This window comes from Arvicola amphibius, chromosome 2 (assembly GCF_903992535.2).
Source record: "Arvicola amphibius chromosome 2, mArvAmp1.2, whole genome shotgun sequence".
In the NCBI taxonomy this organism is placed as follows: Eukaryota; Metazoa; Chordata; class Mammalia; order Rodentia; family Cricetidae; genus Arvicola; species Arvicola amphibius.
Genome location: NC_052048.2, coordinates 106,814,735 through 106,833,346, shown reverse-complemented (window position 1 = coordinate 106,833,346; position 18,612 = coordinate 106,814,735). Strand labels below are relative to the sequence as shown.

Sequence of the window (18,612 nt, the reverse complement as noted above, 5' to 3'; positions counted from 1 at the left end):
AGTTGTCTCCATGGTCACCGAGTCTGGAATTCTTAAACTCTTTCTGTCACAGCACTCTGAGGGGGAAGAAGTAGGAATTGTTCTGAGCAAGTGGAAGCCAGGACAAATTATGCTTAAATAATAGGAATTATTTCCTCCAGACAGGGATGAAAAGCTAGGGCCTAGAAAAAGCTTGTGTCTCCTGTCACTAGAGTTCCAGGACCTGAAGCAAGAACTCATTGGCCTATCAGAAAATTATTCGAGTGTATGAACTGGCCAATGAGGAATCTGTTTCTTAGGTGCGGGAAGCTGCCTGACCAAGGTCCGTTAGTTTCCTTGCCCATCCCCCACCCCTCACCTCCACATTAGGGACTTGTGTATTCTTTATAAGCAGATCCTAGATCCCAGGCCTATATATCAAAGCGCCTTCACTGACAGAGCGGGAGGAGGACACCAGAGCACTCCGTGGCTGGAAATGGTAAGTTTGGCCCACATCTTGGATGTAGGGAAGGTGGATACTATGTACAGAATCCTCAAGGAGACCTGGCTTTCCAAAGCAGCTGAGTCTGCAACTTTGGACTCCGCTGGGCCGCGCTGCCCGGGTCCCCCTGGGTGGAGCTGGGTGATCAGGTAGAGTTGCGTCCTGTCCCTTGTTGAGCGCTCAGTGCTGCTGCGTGTCGGGTCAACCGAACACCCGCAGGGCAAAGAGTCGTGGGGAACAGTGGGATTCGGACTGGGGCTCATGTGTAGGGTGTGTGGGGAGGGGGTAGAGGACCTGCGTGGATGGTGAAGGTTAGGACACTGGATTTGCTGCGCTCTTCGTAAAACCTCGCCACACCCCTTGCAGTGAGTGTCTCAGGGCGCAGATACCAAGAGCGCCTGTGACTCTCGGTGTGAAAAAATGAGGCAGACACGATCTCCATGAACTGGGACCGATTTATTGGAAAAGCGAGGAACCTTTCCAGTAGGAAGCTTGAGTGCCCGAGGGTCTGAGGGACGTGTTTACACATAGGTAGCCACCAAGAAGTTACACCTATTTTTGTGATTTGACCGCGTCTGTGTCTGTGTTTGGGGGAGGGTATTTTTGATACCCGGACAATATTGTTTCTACACGTGAAGCACACGCACTCTCCAGGGGCTTATTTATTCTCAAGAAACTTAACTGATACGTTAGAGATTTAAGTTTGCTTTTTAAAAGAAAGAAAAGAAAAAAGAAAAGAAAAACCAGGCACTTAGGAACTTTGCTAATGGAATTCTCTTTGATAGTAGCTCACTGATTCTCAACCTTGCCAATGCTGTGACCCTTTAATACAGTTCCTCATGCTGTGGTGACCCCCCCAAGCATAAAATTATTTTCGATGCTACTTCAGAACTATAATTTTGCTACTGTTATGAATCATAATGTAAATATCTGATATTCAGGATATCTGATATGCAACCCCCGTGAAAGGGTCGTTCAATCCCCAAAAGGTTAAGATCACAGGTTGAGAAATACTGGAGTAGTTCATGCATCCCGAACATTTCAGAATGGTTCGGAGGAGGGTAATATTTCCCGTTTTTCTTTCTGACTCTGCTAAAAAGCTTTCTATAATGCTTCAGGCTTTCCTCCTATTATTTTGGCTTCCCCATTCTTTCACTAAAGCCTCCATCTCTGCTTTGTAGCTGATTGCCCACCATGTGGCGGAGGTCCTTGACAATTTAGAATGGTGGTATGGCCTTCTTCCTTCTCTGCTCCATTCCCTTCCTCTGTGCTGTACTGATAGTTTACAGCTTGCTTGCCCTGCAGGTTTTCATTTAAACATTAATAAAATTGTCCTTGAGCTTTAAAAACAAGCAAACAAAACTTTTTTTTTTTTTTTGACTTGGAAGGCGACAAAAGCACATAGCATTTAGTGTCTCTGTCTTGTTCATGTTGTGGTTTCTTCCTTCTGGGGAGTTGAAAGCACAGAGTCCATGTGCTAAATCTCTCACTGCCTTGGAATGTAGGGGTGGTGGAGCCTCACAGAACCACTCAGACTGGGCTTAGAGCTGCTACGTGACAGAATTTTTCTGGGGATACTCAATCCAGTGCACATCTATTCACCTTAGAAAGGAGCCCAGAATAGTCCAAAATATTATTGAACCAGAGTCCGGTTGGTGAGCCAATGTGTGTTTATTTTGGGGCTACTAACAGAACTACGGAGGAGGCTTGCAAACAGCAGAAACAACTCAAAAGAAGCTGCTTCAGCAGAAAGCCCGTCCCAGCCTGGGGGAAGACTCCTGGCCCCCTCCACCCTTCATCTCTTCAGTTCCTCTCAGCTTCCACAAAGCCACTTGGCCAACATCTCTTCCAGCAGTTTGGCTGGACAGAGGCTCCACCCCAGGGTTTTTTTTTTTTACTCTTTTATACAGCTGGTTGGGATGCTCCACAGCCTTCCAAGTTTCTGTTCTTTCTGGATTTGTGACATTTTGTTTACCTGCTTGGGGATAACATTTCATTTTGGAGGAACACACCGTACAAGAGCTAGTTTTTTGTTTGTTGGTTTATTTATTTTAATATTATTTATTTATTTATTTGGTTTTTCGAGACAGGGTTTCTCTGTAGCTTTGGAGCTGAACTAGCTCTTGTAGACTAGGCTGGCCTTGAACTCACAGAGGTACACTTGCCTATGCCTCCCAAGCGCTGGGAGTAGTCCTGACCCCCATGCCGAGATTTGGAGTCCAGACCAATACAACTCCCAGACCTGGGGGCTAGGATGAATGCGAGGGACTGGGGGCTACACTCCTAACTTAACAGAAACCATATCAGTTTCTAACATCCCAAGATATTTCATTTTTGTTTCTCCCAAGATGGTCATATTTGTTATGGTTTAGATAAAATGCTGCAGTTCTGGTTCCCTGAGGGGTGCAGTGGCAGGCCACGAGGACCAGAAGGTCCATGGCAGGGAGCCACATGGTGGGGGAGAGACAGAGACGGATAAGCACGCCATGCAGAGTGAGGTTGGATATTTATTTAGTGGGTTATGGACAGGAAAGGGAAAGGGGGAAGGGAAGAAGAAAAAGAAGAGAAGCCGGGCGGTGGTGGCGCACGTCTTTAATTTCAGCACTCGGGAGGCAGAGGCAGGCGGATCTCTGTGAGTTCGAGACCAGCCTGGTCTACAAGAGCTAGTTCCAGGACAGGCTCCAAAGCCGCAGAGAAACCTTGTCTCGAAAAACCAAAAAAAAAAAGAAAAAAGAAAAAAGAAAAAGAAAAAGGAGAGAGAGAGAGAGAGAGAGAGAGAGAGAGAGAGAGAGAGAGAGAGAGAGAGAGAGAGAGAGAGAGGGAGGAGAGTGGCGGGGAGAGGAGAGGAGAGGAGAAGTTACCTCTTCAGGAGAGGAATGAAAAGGAAGGGGCTCAAAGGAAGACCACTTGCCTCTGTGGAGGAGGGGGAGAGGGAGTGGGCGGGGCTTTTCTCTTAAAGGGACAGGATAGACCATTACAACACTGAGTTTAAAAATTCATGTTTTTTAAGCCTGGAGAGATAATGAGCATTTTGGAGCTCATACTGCTTTTTCAGAGGTCCCAGGTTCTTTTTGCAACACACATATCTAGTAACTCAAAATTGCTGAAACTCTGGGCCCAGGGAGATCGGACACCCTTTCCTGGCCTCTGAGAACATGTGAGGGCCTGACTTTGCAATCTTGATTTTAAAGAAAGGGCTTCATCTTAAGCCATGTAATGAACGGAAGCTGATCCCAGCTCCAGAAATGTGCTGTCATAGCGAAATTTAAGCAGATACCCTGAAATTAGCCAGTTAAGGAGTTAGGGAGAAGGGTTATAAAATTTAAAGAGGTCCAGATGTTTCTAGAAGGCATCTTGTACTTGAAGATACCTTGTCAATTATTAATGTCTCTTTGTTGGGTTTTTCTTGCCCAAAAATGCCCAATGGTTTCAGAAACTACCTTACCCTATTCCCTCCTTACCCAATCCCAAGACAACAAGACATGAACTTCCCTGGTTATGGCATTTCTCCTTTAAAAGTTCCCCCCTTCCCCAGGCTTGCCACTGCACTTTTCTCACCCACTGCATTGGTATTCACTTTCTTGGTATGCACTGCCTTGGTGTGCACTGCATTGGTGTGTACTGCATTGGTACGCACTGTATTAGTGTGCATTGCATTGGTGTGCACTGCCTTGGTGTGCACTGCCTTGGTGCGGACTGCATTGATGTTCTTTACATCAGAATCTGGTTCTGTGGAGTTTCTTTGTGGGGATCAGTAACTTGGGCATAACAAACATTGCACTCTCATTCATACACACACACACGAAATAAAACTAAAGTCTTGTAAAAAAGAAAAAGAAAATAACACCTTATGCCCCTTGTCAATGCTGTTTCTTCAATTAGCCTATCATAACGACTTTACATTGTAAAGTAGAAGGACTTTGGGCTAATTTCAGAGTTGTAATTTATGCGAGGACTCACTAGTCTTTGTCTAGCTATTTTGAATTACAATTATTATTTTTTTAAATATGTAGGCAAGGTTAGAGATCTTGGGGTTCCTGGAGGTAATGAGTTACAGGCCACGCAATGTAGGTGTTGAGATTCAAACTGAGGTCCTCCGCAAAGGCAGCAAGTGCTATTGAACCATCTCTCCAGCTGAGACTCAGTCATCTTACAAGCGTATTTGGTACTGTGTTTACAATATAAAGATATGAGCACAAGCCGGGCGGTGGTGGCGCACGCCTTTAATCCCAGCACTCGGGAGGCAGAGGCAGGCGGATCTCTGTGAGTTCGAGAACAGCCTGGTCTACAAGAGCTAGCTCCAGGACAGGCTCTAAAGCTGCAGAGAAACCCTGTCTCGAAAAACCAAAAAAAAAAAAAAAAAAAGAGATATGAGCACAAATGGACAATATTTATGTACACATAGGTGTTATAAAGATAACTCTCAAAGTTTTTATGGCTTTCACTTAGAGTATGATTTGTCAGTTTTTATGCTAGCCTGTTAATTGATTATTATTTATTGTCTTAATGAGTCTTAATCTAAATTGAGTCCAGTTAAGGGCATGAGCTTGAATAGGAACAATGCAGAAAGCTAAGATGCAAGGACATGGATACTGCCCTGACCCCTAGAAGCATGGAGCAAGGATTTGGTTTTGGCTTTATTTATTTTGTTGTTATTTTGTTTTTGTTCTTTGAGACAAGGTTTCTCTCTGTGTAACTGTTCTGATTGTCCTGAAACTTGCTTTGTAGACCAGGCTGGCCTCAAACTCACAGAGATCCATCTGCCTTTGGCCCCCAAGGGCTAGGATTAATGTGCCACCACCACCCGGCTTTTTTATTTTTAAAGGTACTATTTTTTTATTTATGCTTTTAGAATTGTATACATGTAGACAATACATTTGAACATATTCATATAAACCTCATTCTTTCTCCTAACTTCTCTGTCCCTCCATACTCCACTAAACATTTTATCTTTTTATTTATTTATTTATTTATTTATTTATTTATTTATTTATTTTTAATCTACTGCTAAAAATGTTCAGTTTCTGTTGGTCTTTTATGCATGCTTGCAAGGCCATGCCCTAGAGCATAGTTGATTTACAGAGGGCCATACCTTTAAAGCAAACTGACTCTCCCTTCCTAGCAGCCTTTAATTGACGATAGCTCCTCAAATAATGCTGGAATGTTGACTTGCTTGATCTTGTGCAGACAAACACAGGTGCTGTTATTTTAGAGTGTAGTCCTGTCATGCTCAGTAGGCACAGCATTACAATCATCCTGCCCCTTCCTCCTCAATGTTCCCTGAGCCTGAGGGACCGGGGTGGGGATAGAGGTGTGTTGTGGATATCCATTCTTGCCGGAGCACACCATACACACACACAGTCATTCAGTTCACATTGACCAGTTGTGGGTTCCTAAGGCATGTCCAATGCACACAGAAACATCTCTCATGAGACTAAGATAGTCATTTTGAAAGTGTTAGCTCACAGCAAAATAGTAGATTTTCTTCTCAGGTCTAGGACTTCTTCAGTTCTTGGTCAGATTTACAGGACCAGATGTGGTTTTCCTCTTGCGGAGTGGGACTTAAATCCATTCAGAATGCGATCTGTTACCCCTTAGTTGATGACCTGTGGTTTCCGGGAGTGAGCAAAGTGCACTGTGGAGGGAACTGGTTTTAGACATTTATTATAGGCATTCAGTGCAGTTAATAGCTTTGGTAAATATTTTACTTTGAATGTGTTTTAGAAATTTTAGAGGTGAGATGTTGGTGAACTAGACCTTTGTCTAAGAATATGTGCCATATTTTGATTGTTTCATTATCCAGCGCCTTTCTCAAAACAACAACAACAAAACACAAAATAACAGAGTGATGGGCTAGTAAGACTGAACACCTGAGAAGAGGAATCTCAGTTGCGGATCTGGCTCCACCAATTTGACCTGTTCACTTGTCATCAGGGCATTTCCTTGATTGTTAATTGATGTAGGAGGGCCTGCTCCAATGTGGCTGTTGCCATTCCAGATCAATGGAGCCTGACTTGTACAGGGAGGATAGCACAGCAAGCCAGTGAGCAGTGTTCATCTCTTCTCTCTGTCTCAGTTCCTGCCTGCATGCTGCTTACTTGAGTCTTCTGCCTTGGCTGATTGTGAACTGTAATCCATATAATCACTTTCCTGTCCAAGTTATGTTTGGTCATGGTGATACAACAACAGGAAGTAAAATAGGACACTAATAAAAGGAATTACTTATCAGGGGGCCTATTTGGTGTTTGACCAAGGACAAACCAAAGAACCCAGATACATACTTTGTAATACTGGCCTTTAGTGCAATTACAGAACAAGTATTCAGGTTTCTAACCAGTTATAAGAAGAAGTATTAACCACCTCAGCAGGGAAAGGCACTTGCTATGCAACCATGGTGGGCAGAAGTGAATCTCTAGAACCCTTGCTAAGATAGGAAGAGAAAACCAAGTCCCACAAGTTGTTGCTGATCTTCACTAGAGCACTGTGGCATGTTCACACCATGTTCACACTCGCTCGCTACGCTCATGCTCTCCACACACAATACACCAGGATCAAGGTTTTAGAATGATGTACACATAGTGTCTACTGGGTCTGGAGAGATAGCTTAGGGGTTAAGAGTTCTGACTGCCTTTCCAGAAGTCCTGGGTTCAATTCCTGTCAACCACATGGTAGCTCACAACCATCTGTAATGTGATCTGGTGACTTCTTCTTGCCTGCAGGCATACATGCATGCAGAATGCTCTATACATAATAAAATTTAAAAAAATCTTAAAAACAAAAAACAAATACTGTCTACCAATCCAGGCAATGCAGAATCATAATCTAAAGAATATGCTGGATTCTAACCAGATTGCAATCCTCTGATTACCATGTGAAATTATTGCTAAGATTCCTAGGGAGAACAGGTATTGATATTTTTAACTTGGGGTATAGTTGTCATCAACTGAGAAATCTACCTTACTCTTTGCAGGTATGGGGTGAAGGACTCACTCTAGATTTCCGAGACACCAGGAGAACTGCTTTGTAGGGCATTTTTCTAAGCACATTTTTTTTTAAAGGACAGCTGGTGGGCAGTAGAAGTCGGAATTTGTGATGAAAATTGTTGGGAAGATGCAGGGCAGGAGAAGAAACTAACAAAAGTATCTGCACCAGAGCTCGTGCTGTCCTGATGTCTCCTTCCCAGAAAGCTCCAGTTCACTTGCAGCATTTGTGTTTGGGGAATATTAGTCTGTATGAGCAGTGCAGTGTGATGACCAAGACAACTTCAACACTTGTGGAACATAGTGTCGTGTCAACTTCTTATTAGTCCTGTGTGCATCTCCATACCATGAGGCTGACTGTCCTGGAAATATATATGTGTGCTTTTAGGAGCCAGTGACCTTTGAGGATGTGACTGTGAAGTTCACCCGGGAGGAGTGGGCTCTGCTGGATCCATCCCAGAAGCAGCTGTACAAAGATGTGATGCAGGAAACCTTGAGGAACCTGGCTTCTCTAGGTACCTGAGCATTGCCTTTTCTAGTCCATCACAGGACGAGTGTCTCTAGTTTATCCGTGCTGATGTATGAACTGGATTATGGGAAGGGGTGGGGGTGAATATGTCACTTAATTCATGACTCTAGCTGGCATCCAATATTTTCTCTATAATTAATAATTGGTAATTTTTTTCTGCATTCTAGGAAAGAAGTCGGGCAAACAGAAGGTTGTAAAAGAGTATGAAGATCTCTGGAGAAAACTAAGGTAATTTGTTTCCAAAGAGAAAGCCATGTTTCAGAGTGCTGGTCCAATAGCAGTTTACTAAGACATAAAAGATGTATTTGATATCCAGCATCAGACCAATTTCATCTCAAGAAAACGTCTCTCAAAATTTGTGTCTTAAACATCAGCACTAGAAGTTGTCAAATATTGCAGTATTGAAAATGGTACAATGCTGATTTTTTTCTCAGAGTTCATATAGACAAACTTTATGCCATACAGAGTGTCTTTGTTTGGCCTTGTATCGCTGTGCTGGAGACCATGAGCCAAAGCAACATGGGGAGGAAAGGGTTAACTACACCTTGTAGTCTGCGGTCCATGATCAAGAGAAGTCAGGGCATGACCTCAAGCAGCCTATGGGTGTGAACTGAAGTCAAAGGCTGTAGAGGGATTTTATTTACTGTCTTGCTCCCCTTGACTTGCTCAGGTTGGCGTCTTGTATATCATGTGACCATTAACCCCAGACTGACTCTGTAGGCTGGCTGCTTCCACATCAATCATTCCTACATGCCAAATCTGGAGGGTCACTTTTCTCAATTGACGCTCACTTAGATTACTCTACATTTCAGCAAGCTTGCAAAATATTGACCAGTACAATTGACCCCTTGTCAACTTGACACAAACACAGCTCTGTTACCCATAAACTTTCCTATTTGTTTATCCAATGACATGTTAATATCAAAATATAGTTTAAAACATATAGAATATATAAATATAATTTAAAACAAAATTTTAAACTGTCTTAAAAAGTTTCAATGGGCTGGGCGGTGGTGACACATGCCTTCAATCCCAGCACTTGGGAGGCAAAGGCAGGTGAATCTCTGTGAGTTCAAGGCCAGCCTGGTCTACAGAGCTAGTTCCAGGACAGGCTCTAAAACTACAGCAAAACCCTGTCTCGAAAAACCAAAAATTAAAAAATAAAAAACAAAAAAATAAGTAAAAAATAAAATTTCAACGGTTTAAAAGTGTAAGTCATCCTCCAAAACCAAATGTGTCTTTAAAATGTTAAAAATCTCTTACATGTGGGCCCCTGCAATATTTAACAAAGAAGTTACACATCATTTCTTACTCTAAAAGGGAAGCAACAGGACATAGTCACAATCAAAGCACAGCAAAACCAACCTCCTTCAGTATCCGTAACTCAGTGTCCCACGCCTGAAATTGATTGACACGCCATCTCCTGGGCTTCCAAGGTCGTGGACAGCTCCACTCCCCCAGCTCTGCCAGCAGCAGCACACAGCTTACCCTCTGCTCTCAGGCCAGTACCATCACACACTGGCTACAATGCTGGGTGTGTCTCCTGCCCTACTGGCATCGCCAATATGCTAAGATGTGCACTGGAACTGAGGCTTCGCTTTCTCCTATGCAGCCTGAGCTAAGGCTTTATTTGACTTGTATCTCCTGACCACAGTCCATCATTAAGGGAAGCCAAAGCAGGAATTCAAGACAGGGCAGGAGCAGAGAAACTGACTGAGACAGAGACCCATGGAGGAAACTACTTGCTGATTTACTCTCCAGGGCTTGCTCAGACTCTTTTCTTATATAATTGCCTGGTGCCGGGGGTGAGGATAGGACAATACCACCTGTCCCCTCCCATTGGCTAGTCTGTCCTACAATGATGGTTGATCACAAAAATGCCCCACAGATTTGTCTAAAGACAATCTAACAGAGACATTGTCTCAATTGAGATTTCCCCTTGAAGATAATCCAACATTGTGTTAAGTTGACTGAAAACTAACCAGGACACACCTCAGCACTTCAAATGGTATATATTGGGACCAAAAGATGGTCTATCCAGCATTAGGGCAGTCCATGCAATCAGAACAGCCTGTGTTCAATTCCCAGAACCCACATAAAAGGACACATAGCTATAATCCCTGCACTTCGAAGAGAGACCCTGCTTCATTGACATGGAAGAAAACCACTCCCGAAAGCTGTTCTAAACTATTCCCAAATACAATAGCACTCATGCACACCCCCCAAACACAGTAAAAACAGTTTAAAAACTTAATGCAGTATTGACTTCTCCGCAGCCATGGGGACAAGTTGGGAATGAAAAGAAAATAGAATTTCCTAATTGGGAATAACAGTTTATTTCATGAACATGCATGTGCTTAAAAATAAAAGATTGCATGGGTGGTGGTGCATGCCTTTAATCCCTGCACTCTGGAAGCAGAGATAGGTGGGTCTCTATGAGTTTGAAGCAAACCTTGTTTATAGAGTGAGTTCCAGGACAGTCAGGGCTACAAAGTGAAGCCCTGTTTTGAAACACACACACACACACACACACACACACACACAAAATCATGATTTTGATTGATACTATTGCACATCCAAATGTGGATAAGATTTGGATTAAAATTTGTGCTGAAATATTATGTAAGTATTTGATGTTCTCAAAGAGACATACTGCACCATACATGAATAGCATTGTTTCTATTGTAGCTGCCCTCAATAGTCTTGGAAAACATGCAGTCCAAACATTTTACAGACTTTTCCCAGCATGAAACCAACATTTCTTTTGTTCATTCATTAGTAAACAAAGTCTTAGTCATGTGCTTTTCACTTGTCTTGCAGCAGTCAACTGGAAGAGAAATATTTTAAGTATAAAGAAACTCGCCATTCTGCAAAAATCCTCAGCTGTATTCCAGAACCTTTTGTGAACCTGAAATCTTGTCCAGAACTTGCCACACGTGAAAAGCGTGTGTGTGGAGAAGGAAGCATTGGCCGTTCATCTCTAGGTGTGCCCCTGAACCATGTAGGACAGAAACCTCATGAAGACCAGAACTATCAACAGAAGTTGTATAAACATAAGGGGTTTAAACGCAGCTCCAGTTCTCCTCTGTCCGTTCAGACACATAAAAGTGCTCACACTACAGGGAAACCTTCTAAAAATAAGGACCGTAAAGGTCTTCTTTGTCTCCGATCTGGTCAAAGGAATGAAGAACATGACCATGCAAAAAACTCTCATGTTTGCAAGCAATGTGGGAAAGGCTTCTCCCATCCCCGTACCTTACAAAGGCATGAGAAGATTCACAGTGTTAAGAAGCCCTACGTGTGTGAACAGTGTGGGAAAGGCTTTGCTCGGTTAGGTAACCTTCTAAGACATAAGATGAATCCGAATTGTGAGAAGGCTTTGCTGTGTAATCATTGTGGGAAAACTTTTTCTCGTTCTGCTTGCCTTCGAAGACATGCAAGAATTCACAGTGGTGAGAAACCCTATGTGTGTGAGCAGTGTGGGAAAACTTTTCTTCATTCTGTTTACTTTCAAATTCATAGACGTATCCACACTGGAGAGAAACCCTATGTCTGTCAGCAATGTGGAAAAGCCTTCACTGCTTCTCGTTACCTTCATATACATGAACAAAATCACACTGGGGAAAAACGTTATATATGTAAGGAGTGTGGGAATGCCTTCTCATTTTGGAATCAATTTCAAAAACATAAAGTAACTCACAGTGGTGTGAATCCCTATGTTTGTAAACAATGTGGCAAAAACTTCACTTGTTCCGGTTCTTTAAAAACACACGAGAGAATCCACACTGGTGAGAAGCCCTATGTGTGTAAGCACTGTGGAAAAACTTTTGCTCATTTTGGTAACCATAAAAGGCATGAAAAAATCCACACTTGATAGAGATCCTACACATGGAAGCCATGTGCGAAGATGTTCAATGAGTACAGTTCCTTTGAATTCCATAATAAAATGCATACAGGAGAGAAAACCTGCAAGTGTAAGTCATCTGAGAAGGCTTTTGCTTCTTCTTTCTTCATTTTGAAGCCATGGAAGGAATCACTATGGAAAGAAACCCTATGTGTGTTTGAAACATGCGAAAGCTTTCAGTTCTGAGAATTCTCAATAACTCTTAGTGCAGCAAAATCCTATGAACGTAAGCAGTGTGGGAAAGCTTATAGTTGTTTATTTGAGGCTCCAGAATGTGAAAGAAACCACAGCAGCCAAAGACCTTATGAATGTAAGACATTTGGGAGTGGCTATTTGAAGACATCTCATTTGGCACTAACTTGTAGTGGAATGAATAAGTAACATGAGAATGCCTTCTTTTCGTTAGCGCTCACAGAAATCAAACCACAAGAGAGTGCTTATGCTAACACCTGGGGAAATATCAAGTTCTAATAGAAGTTATTCTTTTGAGTCAATATGGCTTTTAGTACTAGAAGATCCCTTCAAATACATGGAAGCAGACACACTGGAGAAAAGCCCTTCAAATACATTGAAGCAGACACACTGGAGAAAAACCCTTTGGAGAAAAGCTACAAGTAACATGATAAAGTCTTCTGTGTTTTTTTTTTTTTCATTTTAGAGAAGATGGGAAATAGCTCACACTGGAGAGAAGCCTTATGCGTGCAGTGTGGAAAGCCTTTAGTTTTTAGGGGGCTCTCAAGAGACATTGTAGTAGCCATTTTGAGAATAAATCCTTCATTTATAAAGAATTTTAGAAATCTTTGTTATCCCAAGGTTTTTATAGACATGAACGAACTCACCAAAGAAAGCCTAAAGCACAAAATTTGTAAAGTCTCCATTTTCACACTGGTAGCACTGAATGTATTGAAAGAATTTCTGACATTGGAAAGTATGTGGGAACATTTATTGATTCAACTCAAAAATTAAGAGATATCAAGGCTTGGGAAACAAGCTTCATTAAAAGAGATATTTGGCTGGGTGATGGTGGCGCATGCCTTTAATTCCAGCGCTTGGGAAGCAGAGACAGGCAGATCTCTGTGAGTTCCAGATCTCAGCCTGGTCCACAGATGGAGGTCAAGGACCGGCTCCAAAGCTACAGAGAAATTCTGTCTTCAACAAAACAAAACAAAACAAACAAACAAACAAACAACAGAGAAGGAAGTGTTGATTTGATCAATCTCACCCACTGAGTCTATGTGCCATCCCTCCTTTCTTTCTGGGTGTTTATTTGTGTGACTGATGCCTGATGAGGCCAGAAGAGGTCATTAGACACCCCACCCCAGAACTGGAGTTACAGATGGTTTTGAGCCTTCATGTTGGGGTGCCAGGAATTAATCCCAGGTCCTCTAAACTGCAGCCTTTGTTCCTAACCTCTAAGCAATCTCTCCAGCATCTCCTGTTTCTTTGAAGCAGTCTCTAGCTAGGAAGTCATTGCTAGCTACCTTGATACTTATCGTGTAGCCCAGGGTGGCCTTAAGCTCACAACAACCCTCCTGTCTTCTATCATGACATTTTTTAAGTAGTATTTTAACAGGAAATATATAGTACTTGTTAAAAGTAATACACAGGAAAAAATATGTTGTTCTTCACTTGCACATTCCTTCATTTTAAACAAATACTTTTTCTCTTTATCCTTGTCTAGTCTACTCAGGAAAACATGCAAATGCAATCACCTGTTGCTTCACTCTAATATATTTAGATTTTTAAATTTTTGATGTTTTTTAATCGAAAATAAATTTTTTCATACATTATATTCTGATCATGTTTTCCTCTTCCTCTTCTCTTCCTAGATCATCTCTTCATCCAGCATATCACCTTCCCTCTCTCTCTGTTTAGAAAACAAGAAACTGAAAAAAAACAGAATATAACAAAGCAAAAAAGTACAAGAAATGCATACATAAGTAGACACACACAGACCCAAACAATATTCATCAAAACCTAAAATTTGAAGACATGCAATAGAATCAAAAGACCAGTAAGATAAAAATTATCCTAAATGTCAAGTGGTGGTGGCGCACGCCTTTTAATCCCAGTACTTGGGAGGCAGAGGCAGGTGGGATCTCTGTGAGTTCAAGGCCAGCCTGGTCTACAGAGTGAGTTCCAGGACAGGTTCCAAAACTACAGGTGAAACACTGGGGGGTAGGGGTAGGAATAAGTGGGGCTCATGAACTGTGAGGACCTGACTTTGCAAACTCCGTTTTAAAGAAGGGGCTTCATCGTAAGCCATATAATGAGCTGTGGGTGGGTGATCTCAGTGCCAGAAATGTGCTGCCATAGCAGAAATCTGAACAGATACCCTAAAAAAAATGGCCAATTAAGAAGATAGGGAACAGGGCCATAAAAGCTAACGAGGTCCAGATGTTCTTGGGAGGCATCCTGTCCTTGAAGATACCTTGTCAGTTATTAACAGCTCTTTGTTATGGTGCTCAAAAACTGACCAATGGCTTCAGAAACCACCATACCCTATGTCCTGCTTACCCAATTCCAAGACCACAGGACATGGACTCCCCTGATTACAGTGGTTCCCCTTGAAAAGTTCTACTCTCCCAAGGGCTCCCTGCCACACTTTCTGCACCCGCCATGCTGAGGTACTGGAATGGTGTTGGTCCAAAGTTAAGTTTGAATATATTAAAAACCCTCATGTAATTTGCATCAGAAATCCAGCTCCATGAATTCATTTGGGGACCAGAAACTTGGGCATAACAGCACGCGGGTGTGGGGGAGTAGAATCTGCATGGATGGTCACAGTCCCTTTCTCACCTTAAAATCTCAGAACATTCCTTGCAATGAATGTTTCAGGGCGCAGGTATCCAGAGCACCTGTGACTCTCAGTGTAAAAAAAAAAAGGAAAGAAAAAAGAAAAACAAACAAAAAAATGAAGCAGAGAAACAGCCAGATTCAATGGCAACAGGGTGAGTCCACTTTATTGGAACAGTGAGGGACCCTAATCTTTTCCAGAAGAAAGTTGAGTGCACTTACAGGGCTGGGAGACATACATACATGCATATATAAGTAAATTTTGTGTGTGTGTGTGTGTGCGCGCGCGCGCGTGAATGTGTGCATGTGTGGCCACCAGACGTTTCGGTTATTCTTCTGTAGTTTGACTGGAAACAGAGAGGGTTGTTTTCGATACCCAGGTATATTGATTCTGCAGGTCAAGCTGCATCTGCGCAATTCTTTATGGCTAGAGGCATTGCTTGACTCAATTCTTCTGGACCAGGGGGTTTTACCCACGACTAAGAGCAGCTGCCATTAAGGTGGGGAAATCCAAGTCTCTGTGGACTCTCATTTTCCTTCCCTTCTCTACCGTCTAGATGTAGGACAGTTTAGAGTCATGGCTGTAGTCTTCATCTATTCCTTCGTCATTTCCTTCCCACACGCTAGGTCTCATTACACTGAATCTTACCACCCTCACTCCAAATCTAACTGAGCAAGTAACTCCCCTCATTCCAGAACTGAAGGCTGTTTCTCCCTTCAGGGCTTCAACATGGCTGCCTGTGCCCTGATGCTATCTATAACTCACCCAATGAATTTCTTCTCTGCCAAAACAGTAACATCGTTTATCTTACAGTGAACCCATGAGCCTTGAGACCATTATGGAAACTTGGCATTCTGAACTTGAGCTCCAAGTCACACACAGCCACTTGTTCTCAATAAACCAATACAAAGAGCCAAGTTATTAGTGAAAAGCAGAAAAAGACACATTCAGTGAATGTGAATTAAACGGTCACAGTAAAGAAACCAGAATAGCTGCTCTGTGGGGGAAGGAGGGAAATGTTTATCACAAACTGCCCAGGCCGGAAAGCAGAGAGAACCTAAGGGGTAAAATTTCCAATGTTTTAAGGGAAGAAGTGTCTGGGAAGAGGGGAGCCCCTGACCTGGGATAGTCTGCTGTTAAAAGTAGAAGAGATATCTGTGTGTAGGAATAGGAGGAGCCTAGAGGCTAGCATAGATGTTGGTATGCTAAGAGGCACCAAAGGCATATGTGAATGGAAAAGCCATAGGTCCCTGTTGCCAGTCATAATGAGGATATGAAACTTTAGCAGGTGAGAACTACTTTCTCAAGTTCTGGAGGGAATGTAGGCTTTTGCCAAACTTTGGGAAAACGAATTTCATGACACTAATCAATATGTGATGTGGGATTCCCCTCCATACGCTGTGAATACCATTGGTGAATAAAGAAACTGTCTTGGGCCTGCACAGGAAATAGAGGTAGGTGGGGAAAACTAAACTGAATGCTGGGAGGCAGGATGCAGGGTAAGAGAGAAGCCATGTAGCTCCACTGGACATAAACAGCAGAACTTTACCCGATAAGCCACAGCCTCGTGGACATACACAGATTACAAGAAATGGGTTAAGGGGCTGGAGAGATGGCTCAGAGGTTAAGAGCATTGCCTGCTCTTACAAAGGTGTTGAGTTCAATTCCCAGCAACCACATGGTGGCTCACAACCATCTGTAATGGGGTCTGGTGCCCTCTTCTGGCCTGCAGGCATACACACAGATAGAATATTATATACATAAAAAAATAAATATATATATTTAAAAAAGAAATGGATTAAATTAAGAGATAAGAGTTAGCCAATAAGAAGCTAGAGTTAATGGGCCAAGCAGTGATTTAAATAATATAGTTTCTGTGTGATTTTTCAGGGTTAAGCAGCCAGGAACCAACGAATAGCCTCCTTCAACAAATATGGACATTGGGAGAGGAGCAGAGATGTCTAGGGAGGCCCCTTAGTCTTCAGGGCCCCAGAGTGAGAAAGTTTAAAGAGGACCAAGGACTTGCATAAGCAATGCAGGTCCTGCAGTGCAGGTCAAGGGGAGGTCCGCCCCCTGCTCACCCACCAGTGCTGGGCTCCAGTCTCTTCCTGGCAGGGGTCTGACAAGTGTTAGAAGGGTGTGAAATCCCTTTCTGAGAGACAAGCTCCCCTCTCTGATTGGCACCCTGTCCTTCTTTCAACTTGAGATTCCTGAGGAAACTCCCATGGGGGAGGGAGGATGTCTATTGTTTCAGAGTCTTTAGAATATCCTCAGTTCTGCCAGGCAGGTTACAGTCAGAATTTATTGACCACTCATATTCACCAGCATTAGTGGTGGTGGTGGTGGTGGTGGTGGTGGTGGTGGTAATTTACCAAATAAGCCTGATTTTGCTTTCTACCTGGGCAGTGGCAATCCAAGTACTTTTATTCCAATCTTTTAACTTGTTTGTGTTTTGAGACTGACTCTCACAATATAGTCTTGCCTGGTCTGATACTCACTATAGAAACCAGACTGACTTGAACCTTAAAGATCTGCCAGCCTGGCCTCCAGAGTACTGGGGTAAAAGATATGAGCCACCGTGCTTGGCCTTTTGTCCTAAATTTGTTGTTGTCCTTTGTTTGTTTGTTTGTTTGTTTTAAGACAGCATCCGCTCACTATGTGCCCCTGGCTGGCCTGCACCTATGTAGGTAGAGGAGGCTGGCACTGACCTCACAGGGCTGCCTGGCTGGCTCTCCCTCCCACGTGCTGGGATGAACGATGTGCACAGCCACACCTGACCCCTTTATCCCAGTTTGAATCACTAACACTAACCAGCAGATCACACATTGACATTTCACAGGGTGACAGACAGCTCAGGTCACAGAATGGCCAGGAAATGGTTAAGAGGCTGCAGGGACCAGAGTCTGTGCTGAAGTCCTAGGTGGAGAGCTGAGGGAGGCCTAAGGGGAAGTCTGGAGGGAGCAGAATTCTCAGCAGTGCAGGTGTGGATGTGTCAATTGCCTGCTTGGGGGAGGGCAGGTTGTGGGATGGGAGTTTGGAGTGGGCTGAGTGTTTGGCCATGAAGAAACTGCTGGAGCAAGGTTGGGGTGGGGGACATGGTTAACAAGGAGTTGAGAAGTTTCCTGGCTTTTGACAGCTGACCCTGTCCTGACTCAGGCCTGCCACACTCTGGTGTTTTACAGTCTCAGGTTAGGGGTTCCATCTGTTGGGGATCACAAGGGCCCGTGTCTGGTGTTCTGGTATGATTTGGTATATTTTCTGGCGTTGTTACTTATTGGTGTAGTTAATGTCTCTTGGCATACTGGCAGATGGTGGTGTTTGCTTAGGTAAACAAGCTGTTCTTCTGTAAAGGTCCCCCTTTCCGGGCCCTGATACTCTGTGTGTCACAAATCAGGTCAAGATTGCAGGCTCTGTCACTAAGGTGTTGTTCAGCACAGCAGCAACCGAGATCAGTCCCCGCCCACTTCCCTCCTTGTCTCCAGGAGAGTCACAGATTCAAGGGCTGTTTCCTTTAAATTCTGTGATCTGTGCCCTTGGGCCCAGAATTCTCAGGACTGGAAATAAATCTCTAACTTTCCAAGTGTTTCTGACATTGCCAAACTCACTGAAAAGGGATGGGTGAGTGGACTTGGCCTCTGTCGTAATTGTCACTGTCCTTGGAGTCTTTCCAACTCTTGTTTTAAAAAGCAAGTTTGTGATGGAGCTAGGCCATGCCAACAAGTGGAAGGAGAGTTGCAGTAAGGAGTAGGCCCCAGTGGTAGGTCCGCAAGCTTCTCTACAGTTTGGCTGAGGAGGGCTGTTCTCTCTTAGGGAGAAGAAAACAGAGCTAAGTATGGGTAAACAGAAGGAAAGAGAAGGTGGGAACCTGGGATAATGAGGTGGGAAGTTAAAAGCACAGAGTCTACTTGTTAAATCTATCACTGTCTTAGAATATAGGGGACC

The 18,612-nt window shown here is 43.3% G+C and overlaps 1 pseudogene; it reads left to right on the top strand.

The window, feature by feature from the left end:
- LOC119806632 lies at nt 1–12,914 on the top strand (annotated as a pseudogene).
- Nucleotides 12,915–18,612: the final 5,698 nt, after the last annotated feature.